The sequence below is a fragment of the Arvicola amphibius genome, chromosome X (genome assembly GCF_903992535.2).
Source record: "Arvicola amphibius chromosome X, mArvAmp1.2, whole genome shotgun sequence".
In the NCBI taxonomy this organism is placed as follows: Eukaryota; Metazoa; Chordata; class Mammalia; order Rodentia; family Cricetidae; genus Arvicola; species Arvicola amphibius.
Genome location: NC_052065.1, coordinates 21,145,104 through 21,157,760, shown reverse-complemented (window position 1 = coordinate 21,157,760; position 12,657 = coordinate 21,145,104). Strand labels below are relative to the sequence as shown.

Below are 12,657 nucleotides of genomic sequence, written 5' to 3'. Positions count from 1 at the left end.
AGTGTTAGCATATCTTGTTTCTATTCCCAGTCCTCTGGCTCTTTCTTAGTCCACTCTTCCATGCTGTTCCTAAAGTCACAGATGGAGGAGTTGTAACGTAGATGTGTCCATAGGGGCTGTGGTCCACACACTCCTTTGGTCTCTGCCTTGTGTCCAGTTGTAGTTTTGTGTTGGTCTCCCTTTGTGGTGAAGCGAGGCTTTGATGAGAGGTGGTGGCTACACTTATCTAGGAAATGTAGCTCCTACACCCAGGACACATACTCTTGATCACCATCTGCCCATCTTGTCCCAGAGCCCTGTGTCGCCAGTGCTTACTGAGCTGGAGCTGGTACCAAGCTGGAGGTTTAGCCCTTTATCCCTACCTAGTTCCTCACGATTAGCCCACTGAATAGATGGGGAAATTGGAAATTGAAGCCAGGACAAGTGGCGTGGTTTGCTTGTGAGAGCCAGGTATGCCTTCTGACCACTGGCCGTCTGACCGCCTGGTTTCTGGCCACCAAAAAAAAAAAAAAAAGCAAAACCTGAAGAAAGCACTGGGGCTCATGAGGAAGCAGAAGATGGTGTGGAGAAGCCACGTGACAGGGGTGGGGTGGGGTGGGGCAGCCGGCCCCTAGGACTGACAGGGACTTTTGAGGACCCCTCATTTGCTTCCTTGTCTGACCTCATAAGTGAAAACACTCTGAAGACTGCAGAAGAAATCTACCATTAAAGTATCAGGCCACTTCTGGATGGCAGGGATCTTTTGGTAGCTGTGAAAACAGGCAGTGGCAAAACCCTCTCTTTCCTCATTCCTGTGACTGAGCTCATTGTCAAGTTGAAGTTCATGCCCAGGGATGATGGAACAGGAGTCCTGATTCTCTCTCCTACCAGAGAACTGGCCATGTAGATCTTTGGTATTCTTAAGAAACTGATGACACACCATGTTCCCACGTATGGGCTGATCGTGGGTGCAGTAACAGGTCTGGGGAAGCCCAGGAGCTCATCAATGACACCAACATCATCATTGGCATTAACATCACCATGGCATCAACATCATCACCATGGCCACCCCAGGCCGGCTTCTAGACCACATGCAGAATACTTCAGGGTTTATGTACAAGAACCTCCAGTGTCTGGTTATTGATTAGGCTGATTGTATCTTGGATGTTGGAGTTGAAGAAAATTACTAAACTTTTGCCAGTACATCAAGCTATGCTCTTTTCTGCCACACAAACTCGAAAAGTTGAAGACTTCGCAAGAATTTATTTCTCTGAAAAAAGAGCCATTGTATGTGGGTGTTGATGATGATAAAGATGTTGTCATGGTGGATGGACGTGAGCAGGGATATGTTGTGTGTCCTCTGAAAAGAGGTTCCATCTGCTCTTCACATTCCTTAAGAAGAACCGGAAGAAGAAAGTGGTTGTGTTCTTTTCTTCGTTTATGTCTGTGAAGTACCACTATGAGCTACTGAACTACATTGACTTGCCTGTCTTGGCCATACATGGAAGGCAAGAGCAAAATAAGCAAGCAACCACGTACTTCCAGTTCTGTAACACAGATTCAAGGATACTGCTGTGCACAGATGTGACAGCCAGAGGGCTGCCCTGAAGTGTACTGGATTGCTCATTATGACCCTCGCGGTGACCCCAAGGAATACTTTCGTCATAAGCTAGGGGCCTGGATGGAAGAGGGCTGGCCCTGCTCATCCTGCGCCCTGAGGAGTTAGGTTGCCTTCGTTACTTAATGTAATCCAAGGTTCCATTGAATCAATTTGATTTTTCCTGGTCTAAAGTTTCTGATGTTCTGCCTCAGCTGGAAAAGCTAATCAAAAAGAACTACTTTCTCCATAAGCCTGCCCAGGAAGCATACACGTCCTACATATGAGCCTACGACTCCCACTCTCTCAAGCAGATCTTCAATGTGAACAATTTGCCTTAGGTGGCTCTGTCTTTTGGTTTTAAGGTCCTTCTTTCATTGATCTGAATGTGAGCAGCCATGATGGCAAGCTTAAAAAGAGATTTTTAAAAAGTGGATTCGGCTACCAGAAAACAAAGAACGTGGAGAAGTCCAAGATCTTTAGACACATCAGCAAGAAGACAGCGGACCACAGGCAGTTCTTTCTTGGAAGGAAATGCCTTCCCATCTGGACCGACTTTGCCCTAATTTCCCCTTTCTGTTTAAAAAAGGAACTTTTAAAAATCACCTTTAGAATCTTTTTATCTTTACTATGATGATAATAATATTTTATTTTTAAATACTCCCATAAAAAAATCATGTCACTGTTTTTTTTAAAAATATTTATTTATTTATTATGTATACAATATTCTGTCTGTGTGTATGCCTGAAGGCCAGAAGAGGGCACCAGACCTCATTGCAGATGGTTGTGAGCCACCATGTGGTTGCTGGGAATTGAACTCAGGACCTTTGGAAGAGCAGGCAATGCTCTTAACCACTGAGCCATCTCTCCAGCCCCATGTCACTGTTTTTTAAAAAAAATTTAAAACATGTTACAGTTTATTGTTTAGCTCCCTGATTTTAAGATTTGGTAAAAAGCAATGGCACACTTTTATTGAAACTATGCCCCCACAGTGAAAGTTCTGCAAACTGTCTGAAAAAAGTTCTGAAGATTGTTGCGTTCATTTGCTTTTCCCTTTCTTTATACATATTGCACGTTTCTGGTCATCAGTTGAAGAAAACTTGTCCTAAAGCCTTGGGTCTAGGGATGTGGCATGGGCAAGAAAAACAAACATAACCAGGCTTAGTGCAGCTTTATAAACTCCGCACTCAAGAAATGAAGAAAGGAGGGTCAGGAGTTCAAGGCCATCTTCTGCTACACAGTGAATTTGAGTTTCAGGCCAGCCTGGGCTACATGAGACACTGTCTTAACTACCACCCCTTCAAAAACATTGCAGGGAAATTATCTGTGAACTTCCATCCACATAACAGATTTTGTCATGTGTGTGTTAATTACACATTCTGCCTGGGCTAAGATGATTGGAATCTTGTAGGAAATTCTTGTCTGGTTTCTTTCCTAACAGTTCCTCCTGTGTACACACACACACACACACACACACACACACACACACACACACACACACAAAATATGATGGTATTTTAATAAAAGAAACATAAAATGAGGGCTGGGGCTGGAGAGATGACTCAGTGGTTAAGATCTCTTGTTTCTCTTGCGGAGGATCAGGTTTGATTCCCAGTAATGGTAGGCTTGCAACCATCCATAGCTCCAGTTTCAGGGGACCTGAAGCCCTTTTCTGACTTTCAAGGGCATCAAGCATGCACTAAGTGCTCATACCTACTTGCAGGCAAAATACTTAAGCATGTGGAATAAAATGAAAAAATGAAACAAAAGGAGGGCTGGGAGTGTAGCTCAGTGCTAGCACATTTGCATCGCGAGTTTAGTGGCCTGGATTCCGTTCTAAGTACCACCGCCACTAATAAATCCAGTTGTTCTGTTTTGAGACAGTATCTCCTGCCCCTCCCCCCCACCCCCCGCAGCAGTCCAGAAAATCTTTTATGAGGCCTGAAGAAATAAACATTAGCACATGCAGAGAAAAGACCCTTGGCAAATTAGGGGGTGAACCTTGGGGAGCTAAAGCAAAGCATCTCATTGGACTGTTTTTTTTTTTTTAAGCCCCTGGTGTTGTAATTTAAAAAACAACAAAAACATGCCAGAGAAAGACGCCGGCCATGCAACAGAGTTCATGTGGAAGGGTTTTAATTAGGGGAAAGGGAACATAAAAAAGAGGGAAAGGGAGGGGGGAGACAGGCCTCTGGAGACAGGAGCAGCAGAAGAGAAGAAAGGTGGGGGGAGGGCACAACAGCACAGAAAAGCAGAGAGGGAGAGGGAGGGAGAAAGAGAGAGGGAGAGAGAGGGAGAGAGGGTGAGGAACAGACACAAAGACTGGGAGATGGGCAGAGCCCTTTTAAAAGGGAATGGAACACAGTGAATGTACACAGGAGGTGCTCTTAGTGGCTACAGCTGAGGGTGTATCTTGTCAGGACCCCAATGGTAGGCCAGTACACATGCCTGAATACTAACACCTGGAAGGTCTTTGTCCCCAAATTTAGGGTTGGTGAGTTTGAAGAAAAACAGGATGTCTGATTGGCCCACAACCGCTGGGGAAACAAGTCCTGATCTGGCCTAGAACTCTTGAGCAAGGCCATCAGCAGGGGCCCTGCCAGCAGGAGGAAAGCCCCCAGGCCTTTGCTTTAAGTTGTCAGGCTTTTGTCTCAGGTGAGGAGGAAGCCAGCCATCTTTATTAACTAGCCATGACCCCCTCTCCCTACCTGTCTGCCTACCGGGGGTCTGTGTAACTTCTAGTCCCTCATTCTCCCTTCCTAGATGTCACCCTAGCAGCTGTTAGTGGTTTTGGGCACAGACTCCTAACTGCTTCCAAGCTGGCAAACGGGACAATGTAGAAGAAGTAGCAGTTCAAATGCCTCAGAAAAGGGTCAGGGTAGAGGGCCATGATAAAATGTACTAGATAGCAGAGATGCGGAACATAAGAAAGCTCTCTGACGCTAACGTGACCTTGGCATGTGATGCGCATGAGACAGCAACTATAACATACAAAGGGGAGACTTGTTAGTACACTCTGATTCCTAGAAAAACAGCTGGGGCAGTTTTACCCTTAGAACAAGAGAATGGGCAATGAAATCATCCAAGGAAATCTTGGCAGATTCTGTCACAGGCATTTGCAAGATTGGTAATGTTTTGCTCACCACTGTGCACTACAAGATGCACGCCATGGAGTAGGCCACTGGGGAGAAGAGCTCAAGGTGCTTTTTACTGACTAGTGTAAATTCAGAAGTCAGCCACTGGATCTCTTTGATTATAACCTCATGGGAAACACTGAGATAAAATTAATGAGGAAAATTCTTCAACATTATTATTATCCTAACTCCTGTTTAGTAAGGAGAAGTATAATTGTACAGCTTGCTGTTCTGTGTAGCAGAGTCCTGTAGAAGGATAACGTCAGAGCAATGCTTTTCTCTTTAATCTAGATGGCCATAAGGTGTGTTTGAACTGTACAATAAGCCATCTGATACATCAGACTCCGGCATCAGGAGAAAATGCCGGAAAACTTGCTAAGTTAGTTAAATAGCTGTTCCTTCTCAGTAAGATCCTCTGCCTGCCTACAGATGTACTGTCTGCTCCTGTGCCTGCATACAGAAGTAATGTCAGCTCCTGTGTCTGCATAGAGATGTAAGGTCTGCTCCTCTGCCTGCGTACAGACATAATGTCTGCTCCTGTGCCTGTGTACCAATGTAATTTCTGCTCCTGTACTGTGTACAGATGTAATATCTACTCCTGTGCATGCGTACAGAATTAATGTCTGCTCCTCTGCCTGAGTACAGATGTAATGTCTACTCCTCTGCCTGCGTACAGATGTAATATCTGCTCTTGTGCCTGTGTACAGATGTAATGTCTACTCCTGTGTCTGCATACAGATGAAATGTCTGCTTTTCTACTGTGTACAGATGTAATGTCTTCTCCTGTGCCTGCGTACAGATGTAATGTCCGCTCCATTACTGTGTACAGATGTAGTGTCTGCTCCTGTGCTACGTACAGAGGTAAACTATCTTCTCCTCTGCATGCGTACAGATGTAATGTCTGCTCCTCTACTGTGTACAAATGTAATGTCTGCTCCTCTACTGTGTACAGATGTAATGCCTGCTTCTCTGCCTGCGTTCAGATGTAATATGTGCTCCTGTGCCTGCGTACGAATGTAATGTCTGCTACTGTACCTGCATATAGAAGTAACGTCTGTCCCTGTTTCTGCATACAGATGTAATGTCAGCTCCTGTGCCTGCATACAGATGTAATGTCTGCTCCTCTAGTGTGTACAGATGTAATGTCTGCTCCAGTGCCTGCGTACACATGTAATGTCTGCTCCTGTGCCTGCGTACAGATGTAATATCTGCTCCTCTACTGCATACAGATGTAATGTCTGCTCCTAGGCCTGCGTACAGATATAATTTTTGCTCCTCTGCCAGCGTACAGATGTAATGTCTCCTGCTATAATGTGTACAGATGTAATGTCAGCTCCTCTCCTGCATACAGATGTAATGTCTTCTCCTGTGCCTGCGTACAGATGTAATGTCTGCTCCTGTTCCTGCGTACAGATGTAATGTCTGCTCCTGTTCTGCAGACAGATGTAATGACTGCTCCTCTACTCTGTAAAGATGTAATGTCTGCTCCTCTGTCTGTCTACAGATGTAATGTCTTCTCCTGTTCCTGCGTACAGAAGTAATATCAGCTCCTCTACTCTGTACAGATGTAATGTCAGCCCCTCTAATGTGTACAGATGTAATGACTGCTCCTGTGTCTGCATACAGATGTAATTTCTGCTCCTCAGCCTGTGTACAGGTGTAAAGTCTGTTCCTTTGTATGCGCACGGATGTAATGTCTGCTTCTTTACTGTGTACAGATGTAATCTGCTCCTCTACTGTGTACAGATGTAATGTCAGCTCCTGTGTGTGCATACAGATGTAATGTCTGCTCCTGTGTCTGCGTACAGATGTAGCGTCTGCTCCTGTGTCTGAATACAAATGTAACGTCTGCTCCTCAGCCTGCATACAGATGTAATGTTTGCTCCTGTGTCTGCATACAGATGTAATGTCTGCTCCTGTATCTCTATACAGATGTAATATCTGCTCCTGTGCCTGGGTATAGATGTAATGTCTGCTCCTCTGCGTGAGTACAGATGTAATATCTGCTTCTTTGTCTGCGTACAGATGTAATGTCTGCACCAATTTCTGCCTTCAGATGTAATGGTTTCTCCTCTACCTGCATACAGATGTAATGTCTGCTCCCTACCTGCATACAGATGTAATGTCTGGTCCTGTGTCCGCATATAGATGTAATGTCTGCTCGTGTTTCTGCATACAGATGTAGTGTCTGCTCCTGTACCTGCGTAGAGATGTAATGTCTGTTTTTCTACTGTGTACAGATGTAATGTGTGCTCCCGTGTCTGCGTACAGATGTAATGTCTGATCCCCTACTGTGTACAGATGTAATGTCTGCTCCTGTGTGTGCGTCTAGATGTAGTGCCTGCTTCTGTGCCTGCATACAGATGTAATGATTTCTCTTCTACTTTCTACAGATGTAAAGTTTGCTCATCTACTGTGTACAGATGTATTGCCTGCTCCTCTGCCTGCATACAGATGTAATATCTGCTCCTGTTCCTGGGTACAGATGTAATGTCTGCTCCTCTACTGCCTACAGATGAAATAGCTGGTCCTCTGATTGCATACAGATGTAATATCTGCTCTTGTTTCTGTGTACAGATGTAATATATTCTTCTGTGTCTGCGTACAGATGTAATATCTGCTCCTGTGCCTTCGTACAGTTTTAATGTCTGCTCCTGTGCCAGCGTACAGATATAATGTCTGCTCCTGTGTCTGTGTACAGATGTAATGTCTCCTCCTGTACCTGCGTACAGATGTAATGTCTGCTCTTCTACTGTGTACAGATGTAATGTCTGCTCCTATGTCTATGTCCAGATGTAGTGCTTGCTTCTGTGCCTGCATACAGATGTAATGTCTGCTCTTCTATTTTGTACAGATGGAAAATTTGCTCATCTACTGTGTACAGATATATTGTCTGCTATTCTACGTGCGCACAGATGTAATGTCTGCTCCTGTTCTTGTGTACAGATGTAATATCTGCTCCTGTGCTGCGTACAGATGTACTGTCTGCTCCTGTGCTGCGTACAGATGTAAAGTATCTTCTCCTCTGTTCCTCTACTGTGTAGAGATGTAATGCATGGTCCTCTGCCTGTATACAGATATAATGTCTGCTCTTGTGTCTGCATACAGATGTATTGTCTGCTCTTCTGCCTGCGTACAGATGTAATGTCTGCTTTTATTCCTGGTTACAGAAGTAACGTCTGCTCCTGTCCTGCGTACAAATGTAATGTCTGCTTTTCTACTGTGTACAGATGTAGTGTCTGTTCCTGTGTCTGCATACAGATGTAATGTGTGCTCCTGTGTCTGCGTACAGATGTAATGTCTGCTCCTGTGCCTGCGTATAGATGTAATGTCTGCTCCTGTGTCTACGTATAGATGTAATGTCTGCTCCTGTGTCTACATATAGATGTAATGTCTGCTCCTGTGTCTACGTATAGATGTAATGTCTGCTCCTGTGTCTACGTATAGATGAAATGTCTGTTCCTGTACCTATGGACAGACGTAATATCTGCTTTTGTACTGTGTACAAATGTAATGTGTGCTCCTGTCCCAGTGTACAGATGTAATGTCTGCTCCTGTGTCTATGTACCGATGTAATGTCTGCTCCTGTGTCTGTGTACCGATGTAATGTCTGCTCCTGTACCTCCATACATATGTAATGTCTGCTTTTCTACTGTGTATAGATGTAATGTCTGGTCCTTTGTCCGCGTACAGATGTAATTTCTGTTCCTGTATGTGTGTACAGATGTAATGTCTGCTTTTCTACTGTGTACAGATGTAGTGTCTGCTCCTGTGTCTGCATACACATGTAATGTGTGCTCCTGTGTCTGCGTACAGATGTAATGTCTGCTCCTGCGTCTGCATACAGAAGTAATGTCAGCTCCTGTGTCTGCATAGAGATGTAAGGTCTGCTCCTCTGCCTGCGTACAGACATAATGTCTGCTCCTGTGCCTGTGTACCAATGTAATTTCTGCTCCTGTACTGTGTACAGATGTAATATCTACTCCTGTGCATGTGTACAGAATTAATGTCTGCTCCTCTGCCTGAGTACAGATGTAATGTCTACTCCTCTGCCTGCGTACAGATGTAATATCTGCTCTTGTGCCTGTGTACAGATGTAATGTCTACTCCTGTGTCTGCATACAGATGAAATGTCTGCTTTTCTACTGTGTACAGATGTAATGTCTTCTCCTGTGCCTGCGTACAGATGTAATGTCCGCTCCATTACTGTGTACAGATGTAGTGTCTGCTCCTTTGCTGCGTACAGAGGTAAACTATCTTCTCCTCTGCATGCGTACAGATGTAATGTCTGCTCCTCTACTGTGTACAGATGTAATGCCTGCTTCTCTGCCTGCGTTCAGATGTAATATGTGCTCCTGTGCCTGCGTACGAATGTAATGTCTGCTACTGTACCTGCATATAGAAGTAACGTCTGTCCCTGTTTCTGCATACAGATGTAATGTCAGCTCCTGTGCCTGCATACAGATGTAATGTCTGCTCCTCTAGTGTGTACAGATGTAATGTCTGCTCCAGTGCCTGCGTACACATGTAATGTCTGCTCCTGTGCCTGCGTACAGATGTAATATCTGCTCCTCTACTGCATACAGATGTAATGTCTGCTCCTAGGCCTGCGTACAGATGTAATTTTTGCTCCTCTGCCAGTGTACAGATGTAATGTCTCCTGCTATAATGTGTACAGATGTAATGTCAGCTCCTCTCCTGCATACAGATGTAATGTCTTCTCCTGTGCCTGCGTACAGATGTAATGTCTGCTCCTGTTCCTGCGTACAGATGTAATGTCTGCTCCTGTTCTGCAGACAGATGTAATGACTGCTCCTCTACTCTGTAAAGATGTAATGTCTGCTCCTCTGTCTGTCTACAGATGTAATGTCTTCTCCTGTTCCTGCGTACAGAAGTAATATCTGCTCCTCTACTCTGTACAGATGTAATATCAGCCCCTCTAATGTGTACAGATGTAATGACTGCTCCTGTGTCTGCATACAGATGTAATTTCTGCTCCTCAGCCTGCGTACAGGTGTAAAGTCTGTTCCTTTGTATGCACACGGATATAATGTCTGCTTCTTTACTGTGTACAGATGTAATCTGCTCCTCTACTGTGTACAGATGTAATATCTTCTCTTGTTTCTATGTACAGATATAATGTCTGCTCCTGTTTGTGCGTACAGATGTAATGTCTGCTCCTGTGTCTGCGTACAGATGTAGCGTCTGCTCCTGTGCCTGCATACAGATGTAATGTCTGCTCCTCTATTGTGTACAGATGTAGTGTCTGCTCCTGTGTCTGAATACAAATGTAACGTCTGCTCCTCAGCCTGCATACAGATGTAATGTTTGCTCCTGTGTCTGCATACAGATGTAATGTCTGCTCCTGTATCTCTATACAGATGTAATATCTGCTCCTGTGCCTGGGTATAGATGTAATGTCTGCTCCTCTGCGTGAGTACAGATGTAATATCTGCTTCTTTGTCTGCGTACAGATGTAATGTCTGCTCCTGTGTCTGTATACAGATGTAATGTCTGCTCTGTGTCTGCGTACAGATGTAGTATCTGCTCCTGTGTCTGCGTACAGATGTAATGTCTGCTCCTGTGCCTGCGTACAGAAGTAGTGCCTGCTCCTCTGCCTCTGTAGAGATGTAATGTCTACTCCTCTGCCTGCTTACAGATGTAATGTCTGCTCCTGTGACTGCGTACAGATGTAATGTCTGCACCAATTTCTGCCTTCAGATGTAATGGCTGCTCCTCTGCCTGCATACAGATGTAATGTCTGCTCCCTACCTGCGTACAGATGTAATGTCTGGTCCTGTGTCCGCATATAGATGTAATGTCTGTTTCTGTTTCTGCATACAGATGTAGTGTCTGCTCCTGTACCTGCGTAGAGATGTAATGTCTGTTTTTCTACTGTGTACAGATGTAATGTGTGCTCCTGTGTCTGCGTACAGATGTAATGTCTGCTCCTGTGCCTGCGTACAGAAGTAGTGCCTGCTCCTCTGCCTCTGTAGAGATGTAATGTCTGCTCCTCTGCCTGCTTACAGATGTAATGTCTGCTCCTGTGACTGCGTACAGATGTAATGTCTGCACCAATTTCTTCCTTCAGATGTAATTGCTGCTCCTCTGCCTGCATACAGATGTAATGTCTGCTCCCTACCTGCGTACAGATGTAATGTCTGGTCCTGTGTCCGCATATAGATGTAATGTCTGTTCCTGTTTCTGCATACAGATGTAGTGTCTGCTCCTGTACCTGCGTAGAGATGTAATGTCTGTTTTTCTACTGTGTACAGATGTAATGTGTGCTCCCGTGTCTGCGTACAGATGTAATGTCTGATCCCCTACTGTGTACAGATGTAATGTCTGCTCCTGTGTGTGCGTCTAGATGTAGTGCCTGCTTCTGTGCCTGCATACAGATGTAATGATTTCTCTTCTACTTTCTACAGATGTAAAGTTTGCTCATCTACTGTGTACAGATGTATTGCCTGCTCCTCTGCCTGCATACAGATGTAATATCTGCTCCTGTTCCTGGGTACAGATGTAATGTCTGCTCCTCTACTGCCTACAGATGAAATAGCTGGTCCTCTGATTGCATACAGATGTAATATCTGCTCTTGTTTCTGTGTACAGATGTAATATATTCTTCTGTGTCTGCGTACAGATGTAATATCTGCTCCTGTGCCTTCGTACAGTTTTAATGTCTGCTCTTGTGCCTGCGTACAGATGTAATGTCTGCTCCTGTGTCTGTGTACAGATGTAATGTCTCCTCCTGTACCTGCGTACAGATGTAATGTCTGCTTTTCTACTGTGTACAGATGTAATGTCTGCTCCTGTGTCTATGTCCAGATGTAGTGCTTGCTTCTGTGCCTGCATACAGATGTAATGTCTGCTCTTCTATTTTGTACAGATGGAAAATTTGCTCATCTACTGTGTACAGATGTATTGTCTGCTATTCTACGTGCGCACAGATGTAATGTCTGCTCCTGTTCCTGTGTACAGATGTACTGTCTGCTCCTGTGCTGCGTACAGATGTACTGTCTGCTCCTGTGCTGCGTACAGATGTAAAGTATCTTCTCCTCTGTTCCTCTACTGTGTAGAGATGTAATGCATGGTCCTCTGCCTGTATACAGATGTAATGTCTGCTCCTGTGTCTGCATACAGATGTATTGTCTGCTCTTCTGCCTGCGTACAGATGTAATGTCTGCTTTTATTCCTGGTTACAGAAGTAACGTCTGCTCCTGTCCTGCGTACAAATGTAATGTCTGCTTTTCTACTGTGTACAGATGTAGTGTCTGTTCCTGTGTCTGCATACAGATGTAATGTGTGCTCCTGTGTCTGCGTACAGATGTAATGTCTGCTCCTGTGCCTGCGTATAGATGTAATGTCTGCTCCTGTGTCTGCGTACAGATGTAATGTCTGCTCCTGTGCCTGCGTATAGATGTAATGTCTGCTCCTGTGTCTACGTATAGATGTAATGTCTGCTCCTGTGTCTACGTATAGATGTAATGTCTGCTCCTGTGTCTACGTATAGATGTAATGTCTGCTCCTGTGTCTATGTATAGATGTAATGTCTGCTCCTGTGTCTACGTATAGATGAAATGTCTGTTCCTGTACCTATGTACAGACGTAATATCTGCTTTTGTACTGTGTACAAATGTAATGTGTGCTCCTGTCCCAGTGTACAGATGTAATGTCTGCTCCTGTGTCTGCGTACAGATGTAATGTCTGCTCCTGTGCCTGCGTATAGATGTAATGTCTGCTCCTGTGTCTACGTATAGATGTAATGTCTGCTCCTGTGTCTACGTATAGATGTAATGTCTGCTCCTGTGTCTACGTATAGATGTAATGTCTGCTCCTGTGTCTACGTATAGATGTAATGTCTGCTCCTGTGTCTACGTATAGATGAAATGTCTGTTCCTGTACCTATGGACAGACGTAATATCTGCTTTTGTACTGTGTACAAAT

At 44.5% G+C, this 12,657-nt stretch overlaps 1 pseudogene; it reads left to right on the top strand.

Moving 5' to 3' along the window:
* Positions 1-511: 511 nt before the first annotated feature.
* Positions 512-4,753, top strand: LOC119805004 (annotated as a pseudogene).
* The last annotated feature ends 7,904 nt before the right edge of the window (positions 4,754-12,657 follow it).